The 15,926-nt window shown below is 38.6% G+C and overlaps 1 non-coding gene across 1 annotated transcript; it reads left to right on the top strand.

The window, feature by feature from the left end:
* The first annotated feature begins 5,002 nt into the window (after positions 1-5,002).
* On the top strand, positions 5,003-5,140 carry LOC136321211 (small nucleolar RNA SNORA46). Its single transcript, XR_010728490.1, has one exon. It is a non-coding gene; the product is annotated as a small nucleolar RNA SNORA46 (small nucleolar RNA).
* The last annotated feature ends 10,786 nt before the right edge of the window (positions 5,141-15,926 follow it).

Genomic DNA, 15,926 nt, shown 5'->3' with positions numbered 1-15,926 from the left:
CCCTCAGGGGCGTCGCTCTGTTGCGACCAGAGCCACTCCAGCACCTGGGGCAGAGGTCAAGGAGCCATCCCCAGCACCCGGGCCATCTTTTGCTCCAATGGAGCATCGGCTGCAGGAGGGGAAGAGACAGAGAGGAAGGAGAGGGGGAGGGGTGGAGAAGCAGATGAGCGCTTCTCCTGTGTGCCCTGGCCGGGAATCAAACCCAGGACTTCTGCACGCCAGGCCGACGCTCTACCACTGAGCCAAATGGCTAGGACTCTGGATACATTTTAAAGATGGTATCAATAGCATCTGCTGAAGGGATCCGATAAGCGGAGTGAGAGAAAGCCAAAGTCACCAAAGGCAAGCCCTTCCTCGCTTGTTAATCCTCCTATCCCAGTCCCAACAGCTTATTAAAACCTGTGTTTATAACACGCTCCTTAGAGGTTATTGAGAATTGCCAATTTTCTCCCCTCCCTTTCAGAGGACTCTTACCATCGTGAGGGCTAGGACTGGGACCCACATCAAGATCACATACAACACGTTGTTTTGCATGGGGGACTACTGATCTTTATGAGCCCACCACCCTCACTTGTCCATAAAATTCTCTCTGCTTTGTGTTACCCTTGCATGGGATTCCCCTTCTGGTGCACTGAGGTCACCCAGCAGTAATTCTTTCAATTGTGTGCTCTATTCTCCTGGGTCTAGTGCTTATCATTACACTTATCACCTGAGTGATTCTAGTTGTGTAAGAATAGGATCTTAGCAAGAGTGACTCTACCAGCACTTGAGGCATGGATGATGGTGGAAATTGGTTGTGAGGAATAAACAGGCAGGTAAAGCCCTAGGTGCTTAACAATGTTAGGTATTTATTATTATTACTATTATTGGTATTGTTAGTTACTGTTATTATTATAGAGAATTATTTAAGGAGATGTTCACTCCTGTTCTGTAGAACTCCGTTGATCTAGGTTTTAGTCTAGGTGAGTTGTCTTTCCCAACTTACTTGGAAATATACGGACTTTCTTAAAGTAATAACCATACTCTAGGTCTCCAAAGGCTTTCATATTACCTTCGGTCCTTACTCCACCTTTCAAAGGCAATGAGCACTATTATTATATTGTATGCGTAAGTGCACATGGGAAGTCAAGAACCTCTCACCACAGTCCCATGAGATATACATGGTTTTTGGCTGGTACAACTCTTAGGATTTTTCAAATGACCTTTGCCTGAACTTAAGAAAAACAACTAAGGTCCATGTTAAAGGAAAGAAATCCCACATATTTTCATTTATTTATGCTTGCTCCTCCAATTTCTGGTTTCAAGAGGACTTGTGGTGTCTGAAAAATCTTTGGGGACTTTCAAATGAAGGTTAATCTTAATTTTCCCCTCCAACATAGGAAGTTAGGTTAGGTTATGGGCAAATGATCACAAAAATCCCAAATGTTTTAGGTTGCCTTCAAAGCTCAGATTTTTCAAGTTAGAGTGGGTGTCAAATTTGGCAAAAGATACTGTTTCATCCATGGGGCCTTGTCCTCGTCCATTCATGAGTTTTTTTCCAAAAGAGAGAAGACAGTGTTGGATGATTTACAGTAAAAGCATTTGACTGTGAAGTATTATCCAGCTAGAGTGCTTGGAAAGGAATTACTAGAGCTGGGCACGCCGGCCACCCATTGTCCTTGGAGATGCCATGGTGCACTGGCCAGTGCCAGCCCATGTTAGGACAAAGCCTGAAACACAGGACTTTGTGGAGCTGCCCAACTTGGTAATGGCTGCCAGCATGGTGTTTCCCATGACCCTCCTGCTCTGACCGACATTGATTGGCCTGCACCTGTTCAAAACTTGGCCAAGAATAACTGATCCAAAAAAATAGCAATAAAAATAAGTGATTCTATACATTGTGGTCTTGCCTTATACCAGGTCCTGTGCAAAAACTTGAATGAAGTTATACCTAATGTGTACAACAACTTCTGGGGATCCATATACACACACCCATTTTAATTTTTTTTAGTTGAGTAAACCTGCCGTTCAGTTTATCAGAAATAATACCTAGATAAAGGATTACATGAAATTGACTCCGATACCAGATCTCTTTTTAGTAGACTCTACTGTTCCCTACCTCTTTTTTCATTTGCGTTGAATTTAAAACCTATAGCAAATGTTATTTGGGTTCTAGAAAATGAGGGGAAAAAAAGAGACAAGGAATATCTGAATCATCAGAATGGGAAACCACGGAGAATCTGCTGCAATAGCTGACAAGCTACCAGGCAACTGGGAGAGGTTTGGTCACCCCTGGGGCCTGATTACAAGTAGCGAGCTGTGTCTTAGAAACGTTCTCTATGTGTTTGGCCACAGGCTGTTGGAAGTATTGGCTGTTTTTGTCCTCATATCCATTTTTGATAAATCCTTTCACTGGGGAACATTGCTGTTCTGGAATCTCCTAGTTGTTCAATGAACATTCCCCACAGTGCCATTGTGAGTTCTAACTTAAATGCTAAAGATAAAATGGTCTAATACACAGTCTTATCAGTTGAAAGCTCTCAGCAGACTTTAAGATCATGTTAGTTCTCTTCTAGCCCCTTTGTATTTATTTGTACTTAAAAATAAGTTGGAGTTTTCTGATTTTTATGCTAGAGTCCAGCACACTGTATTAGCTTCTTCCCTTAATTATAAATTTCATTTCATAACAATTCCAAATTCCAAGGAGCGCATTTCAGGGAAGTGATTGCAGGTCATTTGAGGACAAAACCATTGGCATTTGACCTCATTTCGCCATTGCAGAACGCTAAAACTTCTCAGAAATGTATTGTCTTGTCAAGCCTACTCACTTAATCAAATCTTCCTGTAAACTTCTTGAAGGCAAAGTAACCACATAGCAGTTATTAATGTGATAAGAATAATTTTTATCTTCCTTAGACATGAGTACTGCCATCACCAACATCCTGTGATAATGCAAAGTAAGAACAGGGAGTTTGATGGAGAAATGTCCCCTTTCCATAACGAACTCTCAGCCTTGAATACCATCTCATATCTTCTGGGGTTCAAGAAGGAACAGATCATCTACTGTTCCCCCATCTTCGGCCTGCCCCCACCCTCGGCCAAGCTGAGACCTGAGCGTCAGGGGAATTCAGCCCCACCAGAATTGGGCACTTGGATCAAATCATTCATAAATATTACCTTGTAGCATCATCCCCATTACATAGTACTGCCCTGGGACCTGGGAAGGCACGGCTCTCACCCAGAGAGCTCTGCTTTACAAAGCATGTCCTAGGTCTCCTCCCAGTGCCTGGGGCCAGCAGTGTCCTTAGGGAGGGGCTCCCTGACCTTGAGTAGGGATTTGACTATGCTTTGCTCACCTGTGTAGTGTTCTCCTGCAGGCTCCCAATGTAACTTCCAACAGCTGATTCTGGTATCCTAATATACTCCTCTACAAATAATATTCACACAAATATTCAAGTGTATTTAAGGGATACTAATTGATAGCCATTATCCTGGGTGTTGAGCATTTTTAATAGTGGGCAAGAACAGACACGCTCAGCACCCAAATGGCACTTACATATTCACGGAGGAGGCAGACAGTAATCGAATGATCACTGGATTCACAGAAACTTGCATCTGTGGTATAACCGCTATCAAAGATGGAGTCACCACAATAGGTGAGCCTGCAGTTAGAAAACTTAACCTTGTAGAAAAGATTTATTTGACATTTTCACAGAGTTAAACATTTTTTTCTTCAGTACTGTGTACGTGGTTTGGCTGTTACAATAATGAGAATGAATGTAAATTTTTGTTGCTGTTTATGTTTATCTCCATCACCAAGCTGTGAGGTGCCTACTCATTTCTGAATCTCTGTGGTTGAGTAGATAATTTGGTAGATAGTAGGAGTATATTAAATATAAAAAAGAATGAACTATTTTCTGACAGAGCTAAAGTTTAACTCTCGTTGTGGATCATAGGAGAATTCATAGATAAGGTTTTTATTCCTATTATTTACTTTCTCTAGAACAAGATGTCTTGTGCTTTGCCGAAACAGTACCATTCTCTGATCATTATAAACTTCTTAGAATTATTTCTTATAGGTCACAGATTATTCTCACAGTTACTTGCTAGCTTTGAGGTTGGAAAATGAGGGTACAGCATTCACTCGTTCAATTATGAATTATTTCAAAGGTCAGAGTATAAGAGCACAGACTATACTAGTGCCTTTCAGAGAATGAAAAGTGATAAACATGTATTTGATGAAATGAAGATTGTAGTGAGGAGAGCAAAAATAGCCATTATATTGAACATTTCTGGGATAAACAAGAACTTGGGAAGGCAATGTTAAATATGTTACTGTGATTTTCTGATCTTGCATATTTAAAAATATGGTAACAGAGAAATGATCAGAGAATAGACTCGGCATAGATATTAATTCATTTCTTTACCTGAAATGAAGTGCACTGAGCATCTTCCATACAGAGCCAACGTCATTGCGCACATTCCAGCCTCACCCTCTTCCTCTTCTAAAACTAGGTCAAAGGTAGAAGTCGTACTTTGGGTCTTGATTCCCACTCCCTTCCTTGTGTTCTGCCGAGTGCTGCACTAGGCAGCTGCTTCCTGGCTCCAGCTCAGCCCAGAGCTGGGAAGAGACAGGCTAACAGAATGCTCGGTTCATGTTTACACATCTGGGCACAAAGTCCTTGTCCTGGGATGTCCTATAAGTCCTTGGTAACTAAGGATGAGACAGAGACCCTCCCAACCTCCTTGTACCTACTTTTATCTGGATCCCCTGAGATCTCAATGAACTCCCACTGAGGTTAATTAACTGTTGTCATTTTCTGTTTTGATCATAGCCATCCTATTGGGTGTCAAGCAGTATTTCATTGTGATTTCAATTTGTAGTTGCCTAATGATTAAAGGTGGCGAACATCTTATGATGAGCTTATGGCCACTGCTATATCTACTTTGGAGAGTTGTCTGTTTAAATCCTTTGCCCATCTTTGAATTGGGTTATTTGTCTTACTGTTGTTGAGTTAGAAAGAATTCTGTACTTAAACCTGTGGGTGGGAATTTTCCTCATTCTAGGTTACAGGGTATTGCAAAAGAATTCCTGGGTCTTTCTGTTGCACAGCTGACATTGTGCCACTCTGCTGTGGCTGGATGGAGTTAAGGAACATACTATAAAATTATTTTAATTAAAAAATAAGACTGACCAGATGATGGTGCAGTGGATAGAGTGTTGGACTGGGATACAGAGGATCCAGGTTCGAAACACTGAGGTTACTGGTTTTACCGCGGGCTCATCTGGTTTGAGCAAGGCTCACCAGCTTGAGCCCAAGGTCACTGGCTTGAGCCCAAGGTCACTGGCTTGAGCCCAAGGGTCACTTGGTCTGCTGTATCAAGGCACATTTGAGAAAGCAATCAATGAACAACTAAGATACCGCAACATCTGTCTGTCTGTCCCTATCTGGCCCTCTCTATGTCTCTGTCACACACACACACACACACACACACACACAAATATATATATATATATATATGCTGGATACTATATGTATTTTGGATACTAGACCCTTATCATGTATGTGATTTGCAATTATTTTTTTTTCATTTGATGAGTTGTTTTTTCAGATTCTTGGTAGAATCCTTTGAGGCACAAAAGTTTGCAACTTTTGTGAAGATGATTTTAATTTCTTTTGGTTGTTGTGTTGGACTTTTAGCATCATATCAAAGAAAATGGGAATTCAAGGTCATGTAAATTTACAATGATGCTTTATTCTAAGAGTTTTGTTGTTTTAAATTATACGTGTTAGGTCTATGGTCTATTTTGAATTAATTTTTGTGTGTGGTGTGAGCAGGGGCCTAACTTCATTCTTTAGAATGTGAATATCCAGATATCCAGTTCTCGTAACATATTTGTTGGGAAGACTTCTTCCCTCATTGCACTTGCACTTTTGTTGAAAATCAGATGACCATAGATGTAAGGCAGGGGTCCCAAAACTTTTTACACAGGGGGCCAGTTCACTGTCCCTCAGACCATTGGAGGGCCGGACTATAAAAAAACTATGAACAAATCCCTATGCACATATCTTATTTTAAAGTAAAAAAACAAAACGGGAACAAATACAATATTTAAAATAAAGAACAAGTAAATTTAAATCAACAACCTGACCAGTATTTCAATGGGAACTATGCTCCTCTCACTGACCACCAATGAAAGAGATGCCCCTTCCGGAAGTGCGGTGGGGGCCAGATAAATGGGCTCAGGGGGCCGCATGCAGCCCGCAGGCCGTAGTTTGGGGACCCCTGATGTAAGGGTTTATTTCTGAAAACTCAATTCTGTTTCATGGCTCTATGTGTCTGTCCTATTCCACTTTGATTGCTGTAGCACTGTAGTAAGTCCAAAAGTCAGAAAGTATTTCAAAAGTCTTCCACTTGAATTCTTTTTCAAGATTAGTTTGGCTATCTGGAATCCTTTGTCTTTTCATATTAATTTTAGGATCAGCTTGCTCACTTATGCAGAAAAAAATAAACCGCTGAAATTTTTCTAGGGATTTATTGCATTTGTAGATCAGTTTGAGAAGTATTGCCATGTGAACACTATAAAATTTTCCAATTCATCAACACAGGATGTCTTTCCATTTTCTTAGAAGACCTTCTTTTTTTTTTTTTTTTTTTTTTAATTTTTATTTTTTTTAATAAATTTTTATTAATGGTAATGGGATGACATTAATAAATCAGGGTACATATATTCAAAGAAAACATGTCTAGGTTATTTTGTCATTAAATTATGTTGCAAACCCCTCGCCCAAAGTCAGATTGTCCTCCGTCACCCTCTATCTAGTTCTCTGTGCCCCTCCCCCTCCCCCTAACTCTCTCCCTCCCTCCCTCCCATGTCCTCCCTCCCCCCCCACCCTTGGTAACCACCACACTCTTGTCCATGTCTCTTAGTCTCATTTTTATGTTCCACCAATGTATGGAATCATGTATTTCTTGTTTTTTTCTGATTTGCTTATTTCACTCCTTATAATGTTATCAAGATCCCACCATTTTGCTGTAAATGATCTGATGTCATCATTTCTTATGGCTGAGTAGTATTCCATAGTGTATATGTGCCACATCTTCTTTATCCAGTCTTCTATTGAAGGGCTTTTTGGTTGTTTCCATGTCTTGGCCACTGTGAACAGTGCTGCAATGAACATGGGGCTACATGTGTCTTCACGTATCAATGTTTCTGAGGTTTTGGGGTATATACCCAGTAGAGGGATTGCTGGGTCATAAGGTAGTTCTATTTGCAGTTTTTTGAGGAACCACCATACTTTCCTCCATAATGGTTGTACTACTTTACAGTCCCACCAACAGTGAATGAAGGTTCCTTTTTCTCCACAGCCTCTCCAACATTTGCTATTACCCGTCTTGTTGATAATAGCTAATCTAACAGGAGTGAGGTGGTATCTCATTGTAGTTTTGATTTGCATTTCTCTAATAACTAATGAAGCTGAGCATCTTTTCATATATCTGTTGGCCATTTGTATCTCTTCCTGGGAGAAGTGTCTGTTCATGTCCTCTTCCCATTTTTTTATGGGATTGTTTGTTTGTTTGTTGTTGAGTTTTATGAGTTCTTTGTAAATTTTGGATATTAGGCCCTTATCTGAGCTGTCGTTTGAAAATATCAGTTCCCATATAGTTGGCTGTCTGTTTATTTTGATATCAGTTTCTCTTGCTGAGCAAAAACTTTTAATTCTGATGTAGTCCCATTCATTTATCTTTGCCTTCACTTCTCTTGCCATTGGAGTCAAGTTCATAAAATGTTCTTTAAAACCCAGGTCCATGATTTTAGTACCTATGTCTTCTTCTATGTACTTTATTGTTTCAGGTCTTATATTTAGGTCTTTGATCCATTTTGAATTAATTTTAGTACACGGGGACAGGCTGTAGTCGAGTTTCATTCTTTTGCATGTGGCTTTCCAGTTTTCCCAACACCATTTGTTGAAGAGGCTTTCTTTTCTCCATTGTGTGTTGTTGGCCCCTTTATCAAAGATTATTTGACCATATATATGTGGTTTTATTTCTGGGCTTTCTATTCTGTTCCATTGGTCTGAGTGTCTATTTTTTTGCCAATACCATGCTGTTTTGATTATCGTGGCCCTATAATATAGTTTAAAGTCAGGTATTGTAATGCCCCCAGCTTCATTCTTTTTCCTTAGGATTGTTTTGGCTATTCGGGGTTTTTTATAGTTCCATATAAATCTGATGATTTTTTGTTCCATTTCTTTAAAAAATCTCATAGGGATTTTGATGGGAATTGCATTAAATTTGTATATTGCTTTGGGTAATATGGCCATTTTGATTATATTTATTCTTCCTATCCAGGAACAAGGAATATTTTTCCATCTCATTGTATCTTTTTCGATTTCCCTTAACAATGCTTTGTAATTTTCATTATATAGGTCCTTTACGTTCTTTGTTATGTTTATTCCTAGGTATTTTATTTTTTTTGTTGCAATCGTGAAGGGGATTATTTTTTTGAGTTCGTTTTCTAATATTTCATTGTTGGCATATAGAAAGGCTATGGACTTTTGTATGTTAATTTTGTATCCTGCGACCTTACTGTATTGGTTTATTGTTTCTAATAATCTTTTTGTGGAGTCCTTCGGGTTTTCGATGTATAGGATCATATCATCAGCAAAAAGTGATAGCTTTACTTCTTCTTTTCCGATATGGATGCCTTTTATTTCTTTGTCTTGTCTGATTGCTCTGGCCAGAACTTCTAGCACCACGTTGAATAAGAGTGGAGAGAGTGGACAACCCTGTCTTGTTCCTGATTTAAGGTAGAAAGTCCTCAGTTTTATGCCGTTTAATAGGATGTTGGCTGATGGTTTATCATATATGGCCTTTATCATGTTGACATATTTTCCTTCTATACCCATTTTGTTGAGTCTTAAACATAAAATTGTGTTGTATTTTATCAAAAGCCTTTTCTGCATCTATTGATAAGATCATGTGGTTTTTGTTCTTTGTTTTGTTGATATGGTGTATTACATTAACCGTTTTACGTATGTTGAACCATCCTTGAGATTCTGGGATGAATCCCACTTGATCATGATGTATTATTTTTTTAATATGTTGTTGTATTCGGTTTGCCAGTATTTTGTTTAGTATTTTAGCATCTGTATTCATTAGAGATATTGGTCTGTAGTTTTCTTTTATTGTGCCATCCTTGCCAGGTTTTGGTATGAGGGTTATGTTGGCCTCATAAAATGTGTTTGGAAGTATTGCTTCTTCTTCAATTTTTTGGAAGACTTTGAGTAGAATAGGAACCAAGTCTTCTTTGAATGTTTGATAGAATTCACTAGTATAACCGTCTGGGCCTGGACTTTTATTTTTGGGGAGATTTTTAATAGTTTTTTCTATTTCCTCCCTGCTGATTGGTCTGTTTAGGCTTTCTGCTTCTTCATGACTCAGTCTAGGAAGGTTGTATTGTTCTAGGAATTTATCCATTTCTTCTAGATTGTTGTATTTGGTGGCATATAATTTTTCATAGTATTCTACAATAATTCTTTGTATTTCTATGATGTCTGTGGTGATCTCTCCTCTTTCATTTTGGATTTTATTTATTTGAGTCCTGTGTCTTTTTTCCTTGGTGAGTCTTGCCAAGGGTTTGTCAATTTTGTTGATCTTTTCAAAGAACCAGCTCCTTGTTTTATTGATTTTTTCTATAGTTTTTCTGTTCTCTATTTCATTTATTTCTGCTCTGATTTTTATTATCTCCTTTCTTCGGCTGGTTTTGGGTTGTCTTTGTTCTTCTTTTTCTAGTTCCTTAAGGTGTGAAGTTAAGTGGTTTACTTCGGCTCTCTCTTGTTTGTTCATATAGGCCTGAAGTGATATGAACTTTCCTCTTATTACTGCTTTTGCTGCATCCCAGAGATTCTGATATGTCGTATTTTCATTTTCATTTGTCTGTATATATCTTTTGATTTCTGCACTTATTTCTTCTTTGACCCATTCATTTTTTAGAAGTATGTTGTTTAGTTTCCACATTTTTGTGGGTTTTCCCCCCTCTTTTTTGCAGTTGAATTCTAGTTTCAAGGCTTTATGATCAGAAAATATGCTTGGTACAATTTCAATTTTTCTAAATTTGCTGATATTGTCTTTGTGGCCCAACATATGGTCAATTCTTGAGAATGTTCCATGTACACTAGAGAAAAATGTATACTCTGTCGCTTTGGGATGAAGTGTCCTGTAGATGTCTATCATACCCAGGTGTTCTAGTATTTCGTTTAAGGCCACTATATCTTTATTGATTCTCTGTTTGGATGACCGATCTAGAGCCGTCAGCGGTGTATTGAGGTCTCCAAGTATGATTGTATTTTTGTTAGTTTTTGTTTTAAGGTCAATAAGTAGCTGTCTTATATATTTTGGTGCTCCTTGGTTTGGTGCATATATATTAAGGATTGTTATGTCTTCTTGATTCAACTTCCCCTTAATCATTATGAAATGACCATTTTTGTCTCTGAGTACTTTTTCTGTCTTGTAGTCAGCATTATTAGATATGAGTATTGCTACACCTGCTTTTTTTTGGGTGTTGTTTGCTTGGAGTATTGTTTTCCAGCCTTTCACTTTGAATTTGTTTTTATCCTTGTTGCTTAGATGTGTTTCTTGTAGGCAGCATATAGTTGGATTTTCTTTTTTAATCCATTCTGCTACTCTGTGTCTTTTTATTGGTAAGTTTAATCCATTTACATTTAGTGTAATTATTGACACTTGTGGGTTCCCTACTGCCATTTTATAAATTGCTTTCTGTTAGTTTTGTATCTAGTTTGATTCTTCTCTTTTGTTTTTCTATCATTTGTTTTTGTTTGTTTGTGTTCCATACTTCTTTCCTCTGTTGCTACCTTTTTTAAGTCAAGTGTTTTTGTGGTGGTTTTTTTAAGGGTGGTTACCATTAAGTAATGAAAAGGGTACCTACCATATTCATTGTAGTACCCTATCTTATAAGTATTTCTGCACTTCATCATCCTTTGCTACTGTTAATCTCCATCCTCTCCCCCCTTTTTTTCCTTTGTTGTCACAGTTTAAGTTTGGTTTTATTGTGTTCTTGGTGGAGCTGTTACTTGTGGTGTTGTTTTCTTTTGTTCTTTGAATCTGGTTGGAAAACCCCCCTTAGTATTTCCTGGAGTGGGGGCTTTCTGTTGATAAATTCTATCATCTTTTCTGTATTTGTGAATGTTTTTATATCTCCTTCATACTTGAAGGATAGCTTTGATGGGTATAGTATTCTTGGCTGAAAGTTCCTCTCTTTCAGGGCTTTAAATATTGGGGTCCACTCTCTTCTAGCTTGTAGAGTTTCTGCTGAGAAATCTGATGATAATCTAATAGGCCTTCCTTTATATGTTGTACTCTTCTTTTCCCTGGCTGCCTTGAGAATTTTTTCTTTGTCATTGGTTTGTGTCATCTTTCTTATGATGTGCCTTGGAGTGGGTTTGTTTGGTTTAAGAAAACTTGGTGTTCTGTTTGCTTCTTGAATTTGAGGCTTTAGTTCCTTCCACAGGCTTGGGAAGTTCTCGTCTATTATTTGTTTGAGTATATTCTCCATTCCATTTTTTTTCTCTTCTCCCTCTGATATACCTATTATTCTTATGTTATTCTTTCTGATGGAGTCAGACAATTCCTGTAGGGCTTTCTCATTTTTTATTATTTTTGAGTCTCTTTCTTCTTCTCTCTGTTGTGCCTCAAGTTGTTTGTCTTCTATTTCACTAATCCTATCTTCAATCTGGGCTGTTCTGTTAGCTAAGCTTGTTACCTCGTTTTTCAGCTCGTGAATTGAGTTTTTCATTTCTGTTTGATTTGTTTTTATAGTTTCAATTTCCTTGGTAATATATTCTTTGTGTTCATTGAGTTGTTTTCTGATCTCCCTATATTGCCTTTCTGTGTTTTCTTGTATATCTCTGAGTATTTTTAACATTTCTATTTTAAATTCTCTGTCATTTAGCTCCAAGGCTTCCAATATGTTAAGTCTTTTCTCCATAGATTTTTCCACATCTATTTGTGTTACCTCTCTTTCTTTTGTATCCATAATATTCGATTTCCTCTTTCTTATCGGCATCTGAGGGTGGTCTTATTGATAGCACGCAGGCGCACTCCCTGGCGGCTTGAATGAGCGTCGCTGTGGTAGCTTCCTCCACACCCTCGTCTCTCAGATTCAAGTGATAACAGTCCTTTTGCTTTCAGTTTGTGTGGAACTCCGGAATGCTCCGAGGATAAATTTTTCTGTTTCTAGTTGATAAATTTGTTGTGATTTAGGGGAGAGCTGTCGGACGCGCTTCTCACGGCGCCATTTCCGTGACGTCACTCGAAGACCTTCTTTAATTACTTTCAACAATATTTTGTTTTTTCTCTCTCTTAATTCCTCCTTACCACTGTCCATCTGGCCAGCGGCAGAGCCCCCACTGCTTGTCTTGGAAATTGGTGTAGTAATAGGTCTTGGGGTTAGAGGCAGAGATGGTAGCAGTGTGGGCATTGAGGCGCTAGTCAGAGAAATGATTAAAGAAAAGGAAATTTGGCCTGACCTGTGGTGGCGCAGTGGATAAAGTGTCGACCTGGAAATGCTGAGGTCGCCGGTTCGAAACCCTGGGCTTGCCTTGTCAAGGCACATATGGGAGTTGATGCTTCCTGCTCCTCCCTCTTCTCTCTCTGTCTCTCTCTCCTCTCCCTCTCTCTCTCCTTTCTAAAATGAATAAATTAAAAAAATAATAAAATAAATTTAAAAAAAAGAAAAGAAAAGAAAAGGAAATTTTAGGTAAAAACCAAGAGATAGGAAAAGAAATTTTATTTATGATCAAAAAGATTTAAGTGAGCAAATAACTCACAATGATGTCAAGTACTTTAGAGTAACCTTTTGTAAAAACCACTCTTGAGAATTAAAGTCAATGATGATCTTGCTGTTCCTCAACTAATTTACTGAACCTCTTGTTTCAGCATTGCATCCAGGGGCCTGGGCATAGTCCTAAGAAAGCTCTTGTGATGCAGGTGCCCTTTGAAGGCCACTACTACTTTATGAAAGAAGTGAAATGTAATCAGAGTGTAATAAGGCTACCTTCTTTATGGAAGTTGGAAATTGGTGTAGTGATAATTAATTGAAATATTAACTTGTGTTTAGTTTTAGGGATATTTTATTTCATTCCCTGCTCCTAGAGACTGGACAGTCTCTTTCTGCCTTTTTTTTTTCCTTAGGAAAACTTTTGTTTCCTCACTGAACAAGCTTTCCTGTACACAAACTGTCCTCCAACCCTTGGTATGTTGTGGTACTTTGAGATACGAGCAGACCGACATACGGTTTGTTTTTTTTTAGATACGAGCTGCGACTTAGTCCGTGTATTTTTGTTCAAGATCCGACCGAGCGGAATTCCGAGATCTGAGTCGTGATTTGGGAAGCTGCCGCTAGCTGGCAGGCTGGCGCCCGGGTCTAGTACAAGCAGCACAACATCAGCACCTCGCTCTTTCTCACGTGTAACCTGCAGAATCAAGTTGCATTTTTTACTAATTTTTTTTGTGTGCTATCATGGGGCTGAAGAAAGTGAGTGTAAAGGATAGTGGTGAGAAGAAGAAGAGAATGATGTTGATAGAAGTAAAGCAAGAAATAATAGAAAAACATAAGCATGGTGTATGAATGATTGAACTGGCAAGGCTGTACAACTGCAATACATCTACAATTTGTACCATCCTTAAACTTAAGGATGCCATCAAAAGCACAAATCCAGTGAAAGAAACTACAATTCTGTCCCAATTAAGAACAAGTATCCATGAAGAAATGGAGAAGCTTCTGCTGGTGTAGGTGAAAGAGAAAGAGCTGGCAGGAGATACAGCGACAGAGACTGTAATATTCGAAAAGGCATGTATTATTTACAGCAACTTGAAGAAGAAAGAATCATCTACCTCAAAAGAGGCAGCAGAAGATACATTTAAGGCAAGTCATGGCTAGTTTGAAAATTTCAGAAGAGATCTGGCATCCACTTGGTGGTGAAGCATGTTGAAGTTGCAAGTGCTGACGTTAAGGCAGCTGAGGAAAACATCACACATTTTGCTGTGCTTATCGCAAAGGAAGGCTACACCCCCCAACAAGTGTTCAGCTGTGACAAAACAGGATTGTTTTTGGAAAAAAATGGCCTGGAGGACTTTCATCACTGCAGAGGAGAAGAAGCTGCCAGGCCATAAACCCATGAAGGACCCTCTGACCCTTGCATTGTGTGCAAATGCTAGCAGTGACTGTAAAGTAAAGCCACTGCTAGTGTATCATTCTGAAAATCCTCGAGCCTTTAAGACTCACAAGATTCTTAAAGGAAAACTGCAAGTTATGTGGTGTGCCAATGGTAGGGCATGGGTTACGTGGCAGTTTTTTATTGAATGGGTAAATCTCGTCTTTGGTCCTGCAGTGAAGAAATATCTTCAAGAAAATAAACTCCTGATGAAAGCATTACTAATCCTTGATAATGCTCCAGTCTACCCACCTGGTTTTGAAGATGACATTCTCGATGAGTTCAAATTTGTGAAAGTCCTCTACCTCCCACCCAACACATCTTCAATCTTGCAACCTATAAATCAGCAGGTCATTTCTAACTTTAAAAAGCTTTACACAAAGCACTTCTTCTGCTGCTTTGAGGTGACTGAATATACAATTCTAACCCTTCGTGAATTTTGGAAAGATCACTACAACATTGTGATATGTTTACACATTATTGACTTGGCATGGCAAGAGGTTACAAGAAGAACCTTGAACTCAACATGGAAAAAGTTATGGCCTGGTGTTGTTGCAGACAGGGACTTCAAAGGATTCAAACCAGAGACCAGGACCGAGGTAGAAGCGTTGGAGGAGATTGTGTCCCTCGGAAAGTCGATGGGTCTGGAGGTAGATGAGGGTGACATAAACGAGCTCATCGAGGAACATGAGGAGGAACTCTCAACTGAGGAGTTGAAGGAGCTACAGATGATGCAACATACGGAGCTTCTGCAAGAAATTAGTAGTGAGGAGAAGGTAGAGTTGGAGGAAGTGATTTCTACAAGTGAAAATAAAGACATGCTGGCAATGTGGGAGAAGCTTTCAAGTTTCATTGAAAAGAAACACCCAGAAAAAGTTTCAACTGGTTGTGCTTCAGCACTTTTTAATGACACTTGTCACATTTCCGTAACATTTTAAAAGGCAGGCAAAAGCAAACCTCTTTGGATAGATTTTTATTCAAAAGTCCTGCAAGTGAAAATGCCAAAAGTGCAGCCAAAAAGGCAAAAACAGGTGATGATTAAATGAAAAATACGTAATGTTAATTTAAGCTTAGGTTAAGTTTAAAGTTAAGAAAGTGCATTTTTTTACAATTAAGTTTTTGTGATTTCATTTTAAGAAAGTGCAGTTTTAGTTTTGTTTAAAGTAAAGAAAATGCAGTTTTAGTTTATATTTAGTGTTAAGATAGTTTACATGTCTACAGTGCCTGCATCCCTTCCTCCCTCCCTCCTCCTCTGCCAGTCACCTCCATTAGCTGCACTCGTCTGTCTCCAAGGTAAGAATACAGTACTAAATAACACTTTTTTTAATTTCATATATTTTGTTATGCATTGGTAAAGTATACATGTATGTTTCTTAATTAAAAACATGTCTTTTTTCATAATTTAGGCTGGTTTGGGGATGTTGCACGGGGCTGGAATGGATTAAATCTATTTCAGTTATTTTAAATGGAAGAAATTTGTTTGACATACGAGTTGACTGACTTACAAGCTCGGTTACAGAACAAATTAAACTTGTATCTCAAGGTACCACTGTATTTCAATTATGTGAAAGGTCACTGATGATGAAGAGGCAGAAAGAAGAACTAGAAGGACTCAAAGTAACAAGTGATCCCAGACTGGGGAATGAGTGAAACCTTCAATTTTTTTTTTTTTGGAGGGGGAAGGATTTTGTCCCTAAAAGTGACACAGGG

Source organism: Saccopteryx bilineata, chromosome 1 (genome assembly GCF_036850765.1).
Source record: "Saccopteryx bilineata isolate mSacBil1 chromosome 1, mSacBil1_pri_phased_curated, whole genome shotgun sequence".
NCBI classification, from domain to species: Eukaryota; Metazoa; Chordata; class Mammalia; order Chiroptera; family Emballonuridae; genus Saccopteryx; species Saccopteryx bilineata.
The sequence above is the reverse complement of the archived record's forward strand: the minus strand, read 5'-3'. Positions and strand labels throughout refer to the sequence as shown.